At 38.4% G+C, this 14,392-nt stretch overlaps 1 protein-coding gene across 1 annotated transcript in view; it reads left to right on the top strand.

Annotated features, from left to right (window-relative positions):
• Positions 1-14,392, top strand: part of rab6ba (RAB6B, member RAS oncogene family a) — a 127,604-nt gene that overhangs the window by 77,579 nt on the left and 35,633 nt on the right. The gene's annotated exons all lie outside the window — the stretch shown is intronic.

The following is a 14,392-nucleotide window of genomic DNA, read 5'->3' as shown; positions in this document are numbered from 1 at the left end:
CTTAGAAGTGAATGGATGGAGGTGCTATAGGCTGTATGTATACATGTAAATGCGTTGGTTTTCTTAACATCTGAAAAACAACATATTCAAAACAAACTGTTTTTTGCAACTTATATTACATACGCTGTATGGTTCAAAGAAGAGGTAGACCTCAGAGAAGGTTTATAGATGTAGTGAAGGTGGACATGGAGATGGTTGGTGTGAAAGTAGAGGAGGCTGTGGATAGGGCAAGATGGAGGCAGATGATCCGCTGTGGCGACCCCTAAAGGGAGCAGCTGAAAGAAGAAGAAGAAGTATGGTTCCATGGGCATTATGTGCCCCTTTTTGTGACTGTTGCAGCCTTCACTCTTCTGGGAAGAGTTTCCACAAGATTTTGCAGTGTGTCTATGGGAGTTGTGTCGGCAGAGCATTTGAGAGGTCAGGCACTGATGTTGGACGAGAAGGCCCGGCTCACAATCATCCTTCCAGTTCATCCTAAAGGTGTTCACTGGGGTTGAGGTCAGGGTTCTGCTGCTAGAGTTCCTCTACACCTCATTAAAACTATGACTTTATAGACTTCGCTTTGTGCAAAGGGGCACAATCACATTGGAACAGGAAAGAACCTTCCCCAAACTATTGCCACAAAGTTGGAAGCATATAATCTAAAATGCTTACAATGTCTTTGTATGTTGTAGCATTGTCATGACCCTTCATTAAGAGTAAGGGGCTTAGCACAAACCCTGAAAAACAGCCCCAGGCCATTATCCCTCCTTGTCTAACCATCACTGTTAGCACTGTGCATTATGGTAGGTAGCATTCTCCTGGCTTTCACCAAACTCAGATTCAGACATCAAAGATAATGAAGCCTGGTTCACCCAGCAAACATGTTTCTACTGCTACAGCGTCCAGTGGCAGCGTGCTTTAGTGATCTTGCGACTCACGTGCAGTTGCTTGGCCATAACAACACTGTTTCAAGAAGTTCACAGTTCTTGTACTAAAGTTTTTTGCAGAGGCAGTGTAAAATTTTACAATACGTAATGCAGCAGAGGATAGGCAGTCATGCTTTGTGAGTTTGTGTGGTCTGCTGCTCTGTTGCTAAGCTGTTGTTGCTTTTAGCCACTTCCATTTCACAATAATAGAACGTACAGTTGACTGGGCAGATTTAGCACGGCACGTTCTATAGCCGTGTCCTATATAAAGCCACTCTGCCGTTCTCCTGCCAGTGTTAATCTGTAGAGGACAAAAGTATGTGGACACGCCGTCTAATAACTTATTTCACTTGTTTATTAACAAGTGTATAATATGAAGCACATAGCCAAGCAACCTCTATAGATGAACATGGGCAGTAGAATGGCTGAAGCTGAAACACCTGAACAAAGTTAATAAAAAGGGGTGTCCACATACTTTTGTTCAAATAGTGTATATGCTGCACACAATGGGCAGTGAATGGCATCGTACATGAACTTTACATATTACATGGAACTGAAAAGCAAGGAGAATTTAGATAGCTTAATACAGATCTTATTGTGGGTGTGATAAGGTTACTAAAACCTGGCCATCATAATATCAAAGTGATATTGGGGTTTGAAGTGAATAGAGGGACCTGGGAAAGCTCTAAAAAGCTTTGCTAAGAGAGGTAAAAAGGCTTTTAGGTTTTGAGGGAGCTATAATCAACATCCCACATCTCTGGAGCATCTGTACCTCACTATTAACCATGTGCAGATGCCTCGAGCGCTGAGCTCTTTCTCTTACTCACTGCTTAATGAGCTATGGGCCTGAATTCATTACCAGCATTCCAAAAATTAGGAAAGATCAAGGGAAAATGAATCAGCTCTGTGTCTGCTCACATTTCCCTAAGAGATTTACAGTAGTGATCAAGTGTGAGCATGACCACATCAAATCTAAATAAGTGCTATTGAAGAAAGAACGAGAAAATTAGCCGTGCATCGTAGAGCAATAGATGGTAAACACAATATAAGAGTAATACTGCTATGCTAATGTGAAACGTGAAGAAGCCAGGGCTGTCACCATCAACTAATGTAGATTACTTGATTTAAATCATCAAGTATATCTTCTCCATGAAGCAACAGCAACTAATTGGCAACTTGTATGATAATACTGCATATTTTTATTCTCTTACTGGCCTCAGCAGAGTAATACATTTTTTATTGACGCCCCATTAATGTGTAATTTTTGAGTATTTTTATATTTTTTTAAGTCTTTTTAAATCTTTTTTAATCTTCTCTATACTTCCAAAATTATGCAGACACACTACTAATTAGTGGTTTCAGTTATTTTAAGGTGCACTCGCTGCTGATGTAGTGTTCAGCCATGCACTTTCAGCTTGTATAATATCCATAGAAAAACACAGCCAATACAGTCGTGCTCTGGAGCAGCAGCGCATGAGCATAAGATCACCATGCCTAGTCAGCTAAAGGGCTATAAATCCCAGCATTGGGCTGTAGAGCAGTTGAACTATGTTTTCTGGAGTGATGGAGCTCCATCCAACATGTTTGGAATGAGTCAGATTTGCTTTTGTGACCAGAGCTAATCTTCTAATATCAGTAGCTGACCTCACTAATGCTCTTGTAACTGAAAGCAGTCAAATTCTCACAGCAATGTTCCAACATCTAGTGTAAAGCCTTAACAGAATAATTGGAGGTTGTTACTGCAGCAAAGCAGGACAAATACCTGATTTCAGAAGGAACGTTTGGACAAACAGTATATTTTATGTATGTTTTAGCATTGATATGTTCATTTTTACTGTTTAGGCTTTAAAAACTCTGAATACTTGATGAATTATCAAAATAATCAGTAGATTGCTCAGTTACCAGCTGTCAATTTTGACAGCATTTCCATGCTGTGAGTTAAATGAGTTTATTCTGTCCCGAAGAGGACGGTATGAAAGAGCTAATATCTGCTCTCCTCTTATATTCCTCCTTTCTGTGCACTGGCTGTAGCACAGTGTTCTTGTACAGCCCAGTAGTCCTTGGTCTTGCTTGATTTGGAAAGGCAGACAGTTTGGCTTATGGGATTGGTCAGCCTTGATTTTTGACTTTGAGCTCCACAGTGATCTCAGCAGTTGCAGTCTGTTTGTGCAGTGCGGTCTGTTTCAGCTGATGAGAGCACAGCTGTCTCCTAATATTCCATCAGCCTTTAAAAAAAGCTACTCTGTCCCGTGCTATGATACCAGCAGCACAGCATCAGCAGTTTTTCCGCTCAGAGAGTTTTTCTGCATGGTGTCAGTGTTCGGGAAAATTCAGTTATTTTGGAGGTTTTACATTTATTTAGTATTTAGTCAGGTATTCTCAACACACTGCGTTCTGTGATATTATAACCAGAGGTATATTTTCAAATATTAAAATAGATTAAAAAAATAATGATACATAATTTAATTTATATTAACATTCATATATTAAAACAAGGCACATTTTAGGCACACCAGCATATCGTATTGAACTGAATTATGTATTTTGTGAATCATTGTAACCTACAGTGTGTACTATATGTTCAAATGTCTATAGATACCTGCTCATCCAACATTTCTCCTGAAATAAAGAGTATTAATAGGGACTTTGTCCAGCTTTGTTACAGTAATAGCCTCTGTTCTTCTGGGAAGGCTCTAGATGTTGCAACATTGCAGTGAGGATTTGATTGCATTCAGCCACAAGAGCATTAGTGAGGGCAGCTACTGAAGGTGTACGGTTAGTTCTGGATCACAAACGCCACTCCAACTCACATCCCAAAAGTGTTGGATGGTGCTCTGTCACTCCACAGTGCAATGCTTTGGGGCTGTATACCCCTCTAGCTGACGCTCAGCATTGAGTGTGGTGACCTTAGGCTTTTTTGTGGCTTCTCCAGAGCATCCCATTCTATTGGCAGTGCTTTTCTTTGGAGATTCTACAGGCTGCATGTACACAGAAGTGTTGAGGTCAATACATAAAAATATCAGGCATTACAAGGTACTAATTACTTCTCTTAAACTACAAACGGACTTTACTTTGCTTTTCTCATATTTCTTAGAACATCTCAGTACTCATTACTTCTGTTTCACTGTGTAAGGGCTGTTTGTACCAGTTGTACAAGGAAAAACCCAGCAGTCCTTTCAGTTATTGTTTCTGAAAGAAATAGTCGACTACAGTAAACACCATTTAAAAGACACCAGTATCCCTGCCTTTTAACAAGACACAGCCAGTTATACTTTATAGAAAGTATAAATGGCTAACACTGTTTGAAAACCTAGAAACTAGTCAGTAGAAGCAGTTCAAAAACAGCTGCATGAAATAAAATCTTGATAGATAAAATGTAAATCTTATGCAGCTGTTTCTGAATGAGGATTGAGTTTGGTCTGTTTAGGTGAGGCCGCATCTCTCTTTTTCACCCTGGGGGTCTTTATCAATTTATTAATACAGTAACTGTAATGTAATAAGAAGAATTTCAACTATAATGCATTACACTACTTTGTTACAGGAAAAAGTAATCACATTACTGTGACTCATTACTTTGTAGTACTTTACCCCAATACTAATGCATAGTTCACTGTCTGTACCAGCAATGAGATCCCTAAAATAGCTAAAATTACTAATTAGAGGGGGTGTCTGGATGCTTTTGGACCTTTATTATCTTGGAAAAATGTATCAGTGAATGACAATGACAATGATAATGACAGTACAGTGCATGAGAGATGCTACTAGCAAGTCGACATTAGCACAGTGTGCCAGCATGCTGTCTAGCCAGTTTGATTAATAAGAGAAACTGCCGCCAACTTCAGTGAATGGCATAGCCTTCATTATGCTTTCGTTATGTAGGGAATGAAGTCAGAGCCATGTCTTCGCGAAGCAAGCCTGAACCGCCAAAACTTTGGACAAATTGACATGAATTGCAATGAATAAGCATAACTTCAGGTCATTATAGCTGACAGTGAGCTTTACGCTAAGCTTAGCCAATCAGAGTGTTATAATGAATTGCTTCATCAGAACGGAACAGCGAGGCAGAGCTAAGGAATCAGTATGCTTGAATATGAATGCAGCACTGGATTGGTTTCCACGACAACTGTGATGGAATGTGACAGGTGTAGGTGGATGCTGTAAGAGAGTAATAGGATGATAATGAAGCTGGTTAGTGCACCGCTAGCGTAGCACAGAGCCCGCCGGTCAGAGAAGAGAGAGCTCACCATCAGATCTTATTTGTCTAGGCCTTGATGTTTCCTAAGATTGAATCTAGGACGTTGTGTATAGGATGTGTATTTGTGCAGGAGTAGATTAATGTATGTGTATATAAGGTACTGGTGTGTTTCAGGAATGATTTGTTACCCCCTCTTCTCCGGAACGGAGTAAAACGTCAGTCTGCCACTTTTTGCTTTTCGCCCTTGTGACAGGTGCTTGCTTGTTTTCTGCCTGGGTGCCTAAACCAATCATCATCACCCCCCTACTCCTCCTTAGCCTGAACGATTCAGTGATTCACTGTCTAACTCACACCTGACACGTTCTGCTAGCAGTTAACTGGCCTTTTAATGGAACACACATGCACTTCCACTGTGTCTGCCACACAGGAAGGAGTAATGCATCCTATGACTCCACATGAATAAAATATATCACCCCAGCAGGACTATAACCAAAAGTAAGTAAACTAAAGGACAAAAGTGTTAATTTTGTATACATGTAAAAATAATTTACACTTTTGAATCATTGCTTCACCTTTTCAGAGCACCGTTTACTGCATCCGTTAACACTGTGTCTTCTTTTAAGTGGTACTTTTTTAATCCCACAAATGGGGAAATTCCACCTCTGCATTTACCCCATCCGTGAAGTGACACACCACATACACACTAGTGAATACACACACACTAGGGGGCAGTGAGCACACTTGCCTGGAGCGGTGGGCAGCCCTATCCACGGCATCCGAGGAGCAATCGGGGGTTAGGTGTCTTGCTTAATGACACCTCAGTCATGGTCTGTTGGCACTGGGGATCGAACCAGCAACCTTCTGGTTACATGGCCAGTTCCTTAACCTCCAGCCCCCGACTGCCCCTTAAAAACCAGCTTGTGGCCTCTCTTTTTATTCAGGGCCTCAGTTGGCTAGTTTATATTTATTGTTTTACTACATTTCATTTTGTAATTGTTTTTTTTAGATTTAGTTCTTTAACCATTTCCTTCAATGTGTTCCCATATGGCATCAAGGACTTCTGATAGTAGATAAACACGTTATTATTGGACACTTGAGAAATTTACAAATATCTATGTTATAAAAATACTTATGCTTAATTGGCCATTATTTTTCTCCCACTATGCATCGCCGTCATCGATGACAGTTGAGTTGTTGCACACTGTGGTCACATGGAAACAAAAAGTAAAGTACTGCTAAAAAAGTATGAATTTATATTAAATAAAGATATTTTTATGTATTTCATAATTCATGCAGTAAAGGGTCATTTCATATTAAATATGTAATTGTATCTTTGCTTTATTTCTTTGTCCACTTCTTTAACATTTGAGCCCATTTTACAGTAGGCATTTTACTCTGCTTGTGATTTCTTGCTTTATTACTGTGAAGCACTTGGAGTTTAATTTCATGTATGAAAGGTACTGTTATTATTATTATTATTATTATTATTATTATTATTGCATTCACTTCCTCTTCTCCTCCCTCTCTCTCTTCTTCTTGTTTATAATTCTCTCCATTTTCAGCCCAGTGTCTAATTGATCTTCTGCACAGGGGAAAAAGTGCTGGTATCGGCACTTTCCTGAAAGGGATCGATCAATAAATGGTGTTCTGTTGTGACCTTAGCCTGGCTCAGGCTGTTAAATAAGCCTCATTGTTGAAGTTAACAGATAAGGCAGAGTTTAAGCAAGCTGGCTGTCTGAATATACAGGTGAGCTCAGCTCGGACTGTTGCCATGGTACTCGTATCTCGACAGGGGTGAGCAAGTTGTCAGGGCTTTTACTGCAGAGTCTATTGCTATGTGACGTGAGAGCTCTGTTTTTATGAAGATACATGTTTCTGCATATATCTGCGGTGAACAAACTGACCTGCATTGCTTAAATATGCACACTGCAGGAGAGTTACATGCCAAGCTTACCCTGGCTTGTGCACAAGAGTATGTTTTCTTCTGTTGTGGCACAGACTGCATAAAAACGGTAAGATGTTTTAGCAGTTAAGTCTGCCTGTGCAGCACAGTGGCAGCTGATTTTTTCTGACAAAGGAGAAGCACAGATGGAGTTAATCTAATGGCAAGCAAATAAACTACTTAAAAGCTACTGCTTAACAGTGTGAAATCACTTCTCATGTTTGGTGAATGTTATTTTACATTTAGTAATGACATATAAAGTGTAGATTTAAATATCAAAAACTGGACTCCAAGAGATATTATAGATTTTTTACTCAACATTGCAAGAATATATGAAATAATGAAATAAACAATTGAGTGTACTTGTCTATTATGTGTCAGATTATCTGCCTCAAGATTTGATCATCACGTTTGAAGCCTTACTGAATATTACTTTATTATTTCATATTATTTAAGTGCATTCTTGACGTTATAGATTTATCGGTCATTATGGAATCATCCACTGCCTTTTTCATCAATTCTGGACACATCTAACGTTGCTTTTTTTTTAATCTTTTTTTTTCTTTTGCAGATTAAAGTTTCCTACCCATCATTTACAGTCTTCCCTGCCACTTCAAGCAGACAGAGCTGCTAAATTACACACCTCACAAAAGCTAACAAATGCTTTGCAGTTAACAGTTTATGTAGCAAATAAAAGAAAATCACAGAACTCAAAAATCTGTTTACAGTTCAGTATTTTCCAAGTGGCGATGGCAAAAGACCAGAAAATAACCATGGCTTAAATCTAGCCAGCAGCACAAATGCTTGTCTTGGAACGACTCCCCTGCAGCACCGAGCATGCATTAAACAGCAGACTATTTTTAGTTTGAGACAGTGTCAGGCACTTTACTGTGTCTGTATTAGCAGTTTGTTATAAGATCCTGCCCCTTTGAGTGCTCCACCCATCTTTACATCCAGATGCTGAGCTACTGCATTAGTAAAAAACATACAGTCTAATCATAATAATAATAATATTTTGAAATATTTGGTATGCAAAAAGAATTCACTGAGAGTCAGTGATAGTGTGGTGAAGTCCAGGTGGGACCTAAAGTGATGTTGTAAAACCCCATTCTCCAAAAAACAATGTTCTGTGGAAACAACATGTATTGAATTAACTTGCATTGAAAATCAAAAATCGAGTACTTTTCTTTTTTTCATTTTAGTCCCATTTCATTTTCATTCTAATCAGATTTTTCATGTGGAACATTCATTTAAATAATGCAATAAACAGTATAATATAATGGAAATATCATGCACATAAATCAAAAAAGGTACAAAATGTAAATTCAGTTCATCGACACAAATGAAGGTCTGAATGACTGGTAGTAAAAGACTAATAGTGGAAAGATGCATCGTTAAAGATGACCGTTAAAATGTTTAATGATAATATGACTGGGAATGGGAAATAACAGCTCAAAATGCATACGAATTGAACAGAAGATACGCAGATTGTTAAGCCTTGGCTCCAGTATGCTTCATAAAGCAGTAGCAGTGAAATAAAGTACACGTTTCACCCTTTTTATTTGCTAGATATGTTGAATTTCAGTATCATGACGTTTTGTCTTATTTAATCATTTTGTATTGTAAGATGAACTTGGATTTTTTGATTTTGGGTTTCTTGAAAGATGCCTTTAAATAAAATGTATTATTATTATTATCATCATCAGAGATGAGTGATACAGATGCATCATTAACATGAAATTTTAGAGGGAGCCACACTTTTCATGCAGTCTTAAAGCAACTGTCTGTGCTGTAGTGCATTTTGTGCTTCTTGGTGAGTTTGACACAGTACGAGAATTTTTGCATTGATTCAGATGATGGCAAAAAATGAAAAGCCATTGTCATCAACTGAACACCCAGTGGTTTGGAATGAACACAGAAAAAATATTCAAACTACAGGTTAATTAACATCTCTTTCAAATTCTTTACCAATACAAACCTCTTTAAATGTTAAGTCAAATAAATGAGTAAATATTTTACACATGGCCTCATTCAGTGTTCTGGAAGGAAGATTAACAGTTAGACAAGGAAAATAATGTAGTGTAGTATTCATCACCCTGTCTAATGTTTTCACCTGTATATTTCAGATGTGGTACTGATCTTGTCCGTGCCCATCACAGTCAAATTATCATGCTCAACAAGTGAGGTGCATTGTAACACTGAAAACTCTCCATACACTGATACAACTCTCGAAACACTTCTTTTTAGTTTTGTTGTTTGTGTCTTCAGTGAAAGTATTGGTTATATATACCGTGTAATTGCAGTGTTTTTGTGTGGAGGAAGTTCTTTCGCAGGAACAGATGGTGCCGTTCTGTTCCAGATTCCCTGCTTGATGTCAACTGAGATTACCTTCTCTTAAGGGCCTCGAGCCAACAGGAGAGAGAGTGAGAGAAATATCCGGCAAAAGCTGAACACTAAATCTTCATCTAAAGAATCCAACCCCGATATTTTACACTGTCTGATTACCGTGACATCACCTTGCCTTACAAATCAAAGGGACTGAAGATCATGATTTTAAAGCCCACATAGCGGAAAAAAGCCAGACGGACAGTCAGGAAGGGAAAATATGAACCTGAGCGCCCTGTGGCCTAAAATGGCGTGTGCTGCTTCTCGGAGCTGCAGTTTGAGATGGCGTGCTATGAAATATTGATGATCGCTACATGGCATGAGGACGCTTTTCTTCACTGGAGCAGACAGGAGGTTTAAGCAGGACATTTTGTACCATCAGCAGTTTTTTTTCCTCCCCCTGTGCTTTGCTTCATTCACCCAGTCTTATTTCTCATTTTATTGTTGGCCAGAATTCCAAAACATTTCGCTCATGGCCATCCTGAGATTTCAAAAGCTTTCACGTCAGAGAGAGATGGGCTTAGACCTGAAAGTCGAGACACAGAGCAGTGAAGACTCGCTGAAGACTCACGAACAGATGAACGCAAGTCAAGCTTCTTAAAAGCCACAGGGGTTGGAATGTAATGAAAGACGGCATGTCTTTAGTTTCATCTTCTCGTTCGCATTCAGCCTCATGCTGTCACCTTTTGCTTCCCCCAGAGGGTTAGGGGTTAGTGAACGAAAGACAAACAGCTTGTAACGGTGCTGAATGAGAGAGGGAGTCATTAGCAGTCGAGGAGAGAGGGCAGAGGTGTGTTACTGAGCTACTTTTATTTGAATGACTTTCATGTTGAAACGAAAATGCATCAAAGTGAATCCCATGCCAGACATCAAACAATTACATTTATAAGTGAGATCACTTTGGCCTGTAGTCCAAGTGAGTATAACTGGCCCTGCTTAATTAAATGTAGCTCTGTGCAATAATAATAATAATAATAATGTAATATGTTTGATGTTATAAAAACGTTTTTAAAATGTCATTTTTTGTCCACATTGTCAGTAGTTGTCCATCTTACCCACCCCTAACATGCAGCTAGAATATAGTTAAACCATTAAGACAAGAGAGCATATTAACTGGGTTCTCATGTTGACTACATGACCCATCCCCATTTCATTTTTATTTTATTATATTATATTATATTATATTATATTATATTATATTATATTATATTATATTATAACTAAGCTAGAGAGTTTCTGTTCATAATGTTATGCCCTTCACTGTGTTTAGCAAGTTTGATATGTTACTGTATACATTTTTTTTAATGCAAAATGGTATATTGTGTTGGGTGTGCAGTAGCCACAGTACAGTACAGAATACCACGCTAACATCTGAGGCTGACAGTAGTTAAAGTTACATTATCATTATCTGTTGTTGTGATATCACTAATATTTAGCTTATACCTTATATGATGGATATCTTTAAATCAAGCTGCTCTGGACGGCTATGTTTCTTTTCTCAACTCGTAGAGTAAATACAAGAGTGACAAGATGTTCAGCTTTATTTTCAGGACACCGCAATTATCATCTGATGGTTAGCTGCCTTTTTACTTAGCTAAGTTAGTAACACAGCATACCCATGTTTAGCATTGCTCCTGTGGTCCACTTACTACTAGCCAAGATCATACATTTCCATGTATTAAACCTGACTCAGAAATGTTATCATAGGGAGCAAGGGCAGTGTTAGGTCTGCATATATGTTGAAATAATCACTTTACGTTCTTATGGTAGGTGAGTTCCATTACTTCTAAACACATGTGATAATTAGAACAGTGAAAAAGACACCTGTTTTTTTCCCCCAAAAACTGGAATAAGTACGTAAGACTTATCAAACCCAGTAGACATAATTAATTGGGCTTAGACAATTGGTGGTCTAACGAACACTGTTAGACTAGCTATTAAAACGATTGTGTATTTAGGCTAGAGTTCTTGTGGTGAGCTTAGATTGTTATTTTTTCATATTTCTGGAAGCTGTTTAGTATCAAAAACAGAAGGCCCTGTTTAACCTCTACAAAGTTTGTTCTAAAGTTACGTCCTTGCCACTCAGCATCGGGGCATAGTTGGTTATATCTGGACTGCAGAATTAACTGCTGTAAAACATCAAGAACCAATTTCCCTGCAAGTGTAGAATATCAGCTCTGAGTAATAGTAGTATCAGAAGATTGTTGAGGGGGATTTGGCCTGTGATACTATTTGATAAGAGTTTTTTTGTGTGTGTGTGAACACAAATTACACTGGAGTGTGTTTTTGTAGATGTTTCAATATAGAACCTTTTTGAAAAGGGCTCTATATAGCACCCAAAAGGGTGCTCATATTGTTAGAAGCTTGACATCGTAATAGATGAACCCTTTTGGGTCTTATATAGAACCTTTTTCAAAAAGGTAGAACCATCTACAGCACATTCTGATTTCATGATGCAAAGAACCCTTTAAACTTGCAGTCATGTTACTGAAGAACCCTTAAAGAACCATCTTATTAAAGAGTGTGCAGTTACTCATGGAAGTGCTCAGATGTCCATGGTGCTTAATACAAATACATTATGTTCGCTCACAAAAAAACTGTTGCTAATGAAAAATACTCAGACGACTGAGTTTAAGTGTCTGGACAGTGTTCTGTGCTACAGTCATTTCTGTGCATGACAACCGTAACCAGATTCCACTGATTATGGCACTGACTGAATGAGTGTAGGCACTGTTCATCGTGTTCATTACCACAAAGACACCTTCATTACACATTTCCAACACAATCTATGGATAATGAGTTAATTTACATTGTCTGTAGTTCTTACTACAGAACTACACTAGACCTCAACGATTTGGGAAAAGCATCTGAATGGATTTTTTTTCACCAATGTATCAGCAGCAATTTACATGCCATTATTTCAATTAAAACGTTCTTTTTTGCCAAGAACAACATCACATCTATTTCATGGGGCTTGAGACTTTTACATGCAGTTCTTCTCATGTTATTTACTTCATTCATTGTCCTTGTGGGCTCGCATATATACACTCATACAAAAATGAGTTTTTTCAAAAAGGTTCCATACAGAGCCGTCTACCGTTCTCCATCAGTTTCAAGAACACTTTCACAATGCAAAGAACCCTTTTATTATGCAAAGGGTTCCTTGTCTGTTCAAGGTTCTATATAGGACCATTTTCTTTACTAAAGAACCCTCTTTTTTAAGTATGTAAGTAAAACTAATCTTTGTTCCTGTGTAAGTGAACATCAAAGTAACATTAGGACAAGTGAGGCATGCAGTCCCCCTGCAGTTCATTTTAAACTAGCTGGTTAAAATATAAATAATAAATAATAAAGTGCAGTGGCATAAATTGGTATAAAGAAAGAGCTTAAATCTCCCGGGGGTGGTGAACGACTTTTACATCATGAGTGCTATTGGATAAATAACAACACATGTTACTGTTTTAATTGTGTAATTTTAACAATTATTGTATAGATAATACATATACACAAGTTTTGGCTGTACTTTGTATGTTTTCAGTCATGTAACAGTTGGTGGGCAGGCCACTTTGTGATGTCAGTACCTGGCCTGTAATATTCAATACTATTTACACAGCAGCTCATTTCAGTATAAAAACAATTAATCATTTAGCCCTTGCATTTGCTTACAACAACAAAAACTCTATTATTAATGATCTTCCCTGAGTAGTGGTTAAAGTGCATTCAGCATTTCTTTTGTGGTGTGGGTAGAGGAGCATGAGGCACAACTGAACGTGGACTAAAACTAGAAAACATGTTTCCAGCCACGTTTCCGTATGTCATAGCAATGTCATCTGCACACATCTAGCACCTCTGTCTGTTTCACTTAACCTTGCATGTGGAGAGAATTCTTTTATATTTGCATTCACGTCTTTTTTGGCTGAACTGCTAATTAACAACAGGTGCTGGAGAAAAGCTTTATGTTTTCATTTGCGCCAGCAGTGTTTATGTTGCTTGTAGTAAAAAACAATTCATCTTGCTCAAGGAGATTTTCTCAAAAAACGAAATGTTAACTTATTCTCCTCTCTCCCCGATTCCCTAATGTTCAACATGATTAATGATTGAAATTCAGGTAAAAGAGAGTGAGAGAGAGCAACAGAGAGCAAGAGAAAGAGAACAGCGAGAGAGAGAAAGACATATATGAAGAGAAAGATTGAGATGGAGAGAAAGACAGATGGAGACACACAACAGAGACACAGAGAGAAAGATATATATATATATATATATATATATATATATATATATATATATATATATATATATATAGAGAGAGAGAGAGAGAGAGAGAGAGAGGCATAGAAAGATTGAGAGAGAGAGAGAGAGAGAGAGAGAGAGAGAAGCAGAGTAAGTTAGAGACAGAGAGGAGGAGAGAAAGAGAGAGAGAACACAGAGAGAGAGGAAACACGAAGAGAGAGAGAAAGATACAGAGTGATCTGAAATTTCCGTAACTGCTAAATTTAGTCTGGCCTCGGTACTGTGTGTGTGTGTGTGTGTGTGTGTGTGTGTGTGTGTGTGTGTGTGTGTGTGTGTGTGTGTGTGTGTGAGCTGAGTAAACTTGTGTAATTGTTTCTGCTCTCTGTTTTTCCCTGTGTGGATGAGAACAAAGGAAACTGCCTAGTTTCGTCACGTCTGTCCCAGCAGACAGACAGCCACACACACACACACATACACACACACACACGCACACACACACACACACACACACACACACACACACACACACACATAGTCTACCTCTCTCTCTTTCTCTCTCTCTCCCTCACAGATACGCTCTCTACCCTCAGACATGGAGTAATGCACAAGTGTGTCATACAAATGTGCTGTAATTAATGGGACAGGCTTTGTGCAATTAATCAGTTTCAGCATCAGTTAATTACCGTCAGTTGGCTGTAGTGAGGCTGCAGACAGTGAGCAATGAGGCTGTCT

This window comes from Pygocentrus nattereri, chromosome 26 (assembly GCF_015220715.1).
Source record: "Pygocentrus nattereri isolate fPygNat1 chromosome 26, fPygNat1.pri, whole genome shotgun sequence".
Classification (NCBI taxonomy): Eukaryota; Metazoa; Chordata; class Actinopteri; order Characiformes; family Serrasalmidae; genus Pygocentrus; species Pygocentrus nattereri.
The sequence above is the reverse complement of the archived record's forward strand: the minus strand, read 5'-3'. Positions and strand labels throughout refer to the sequence as shown.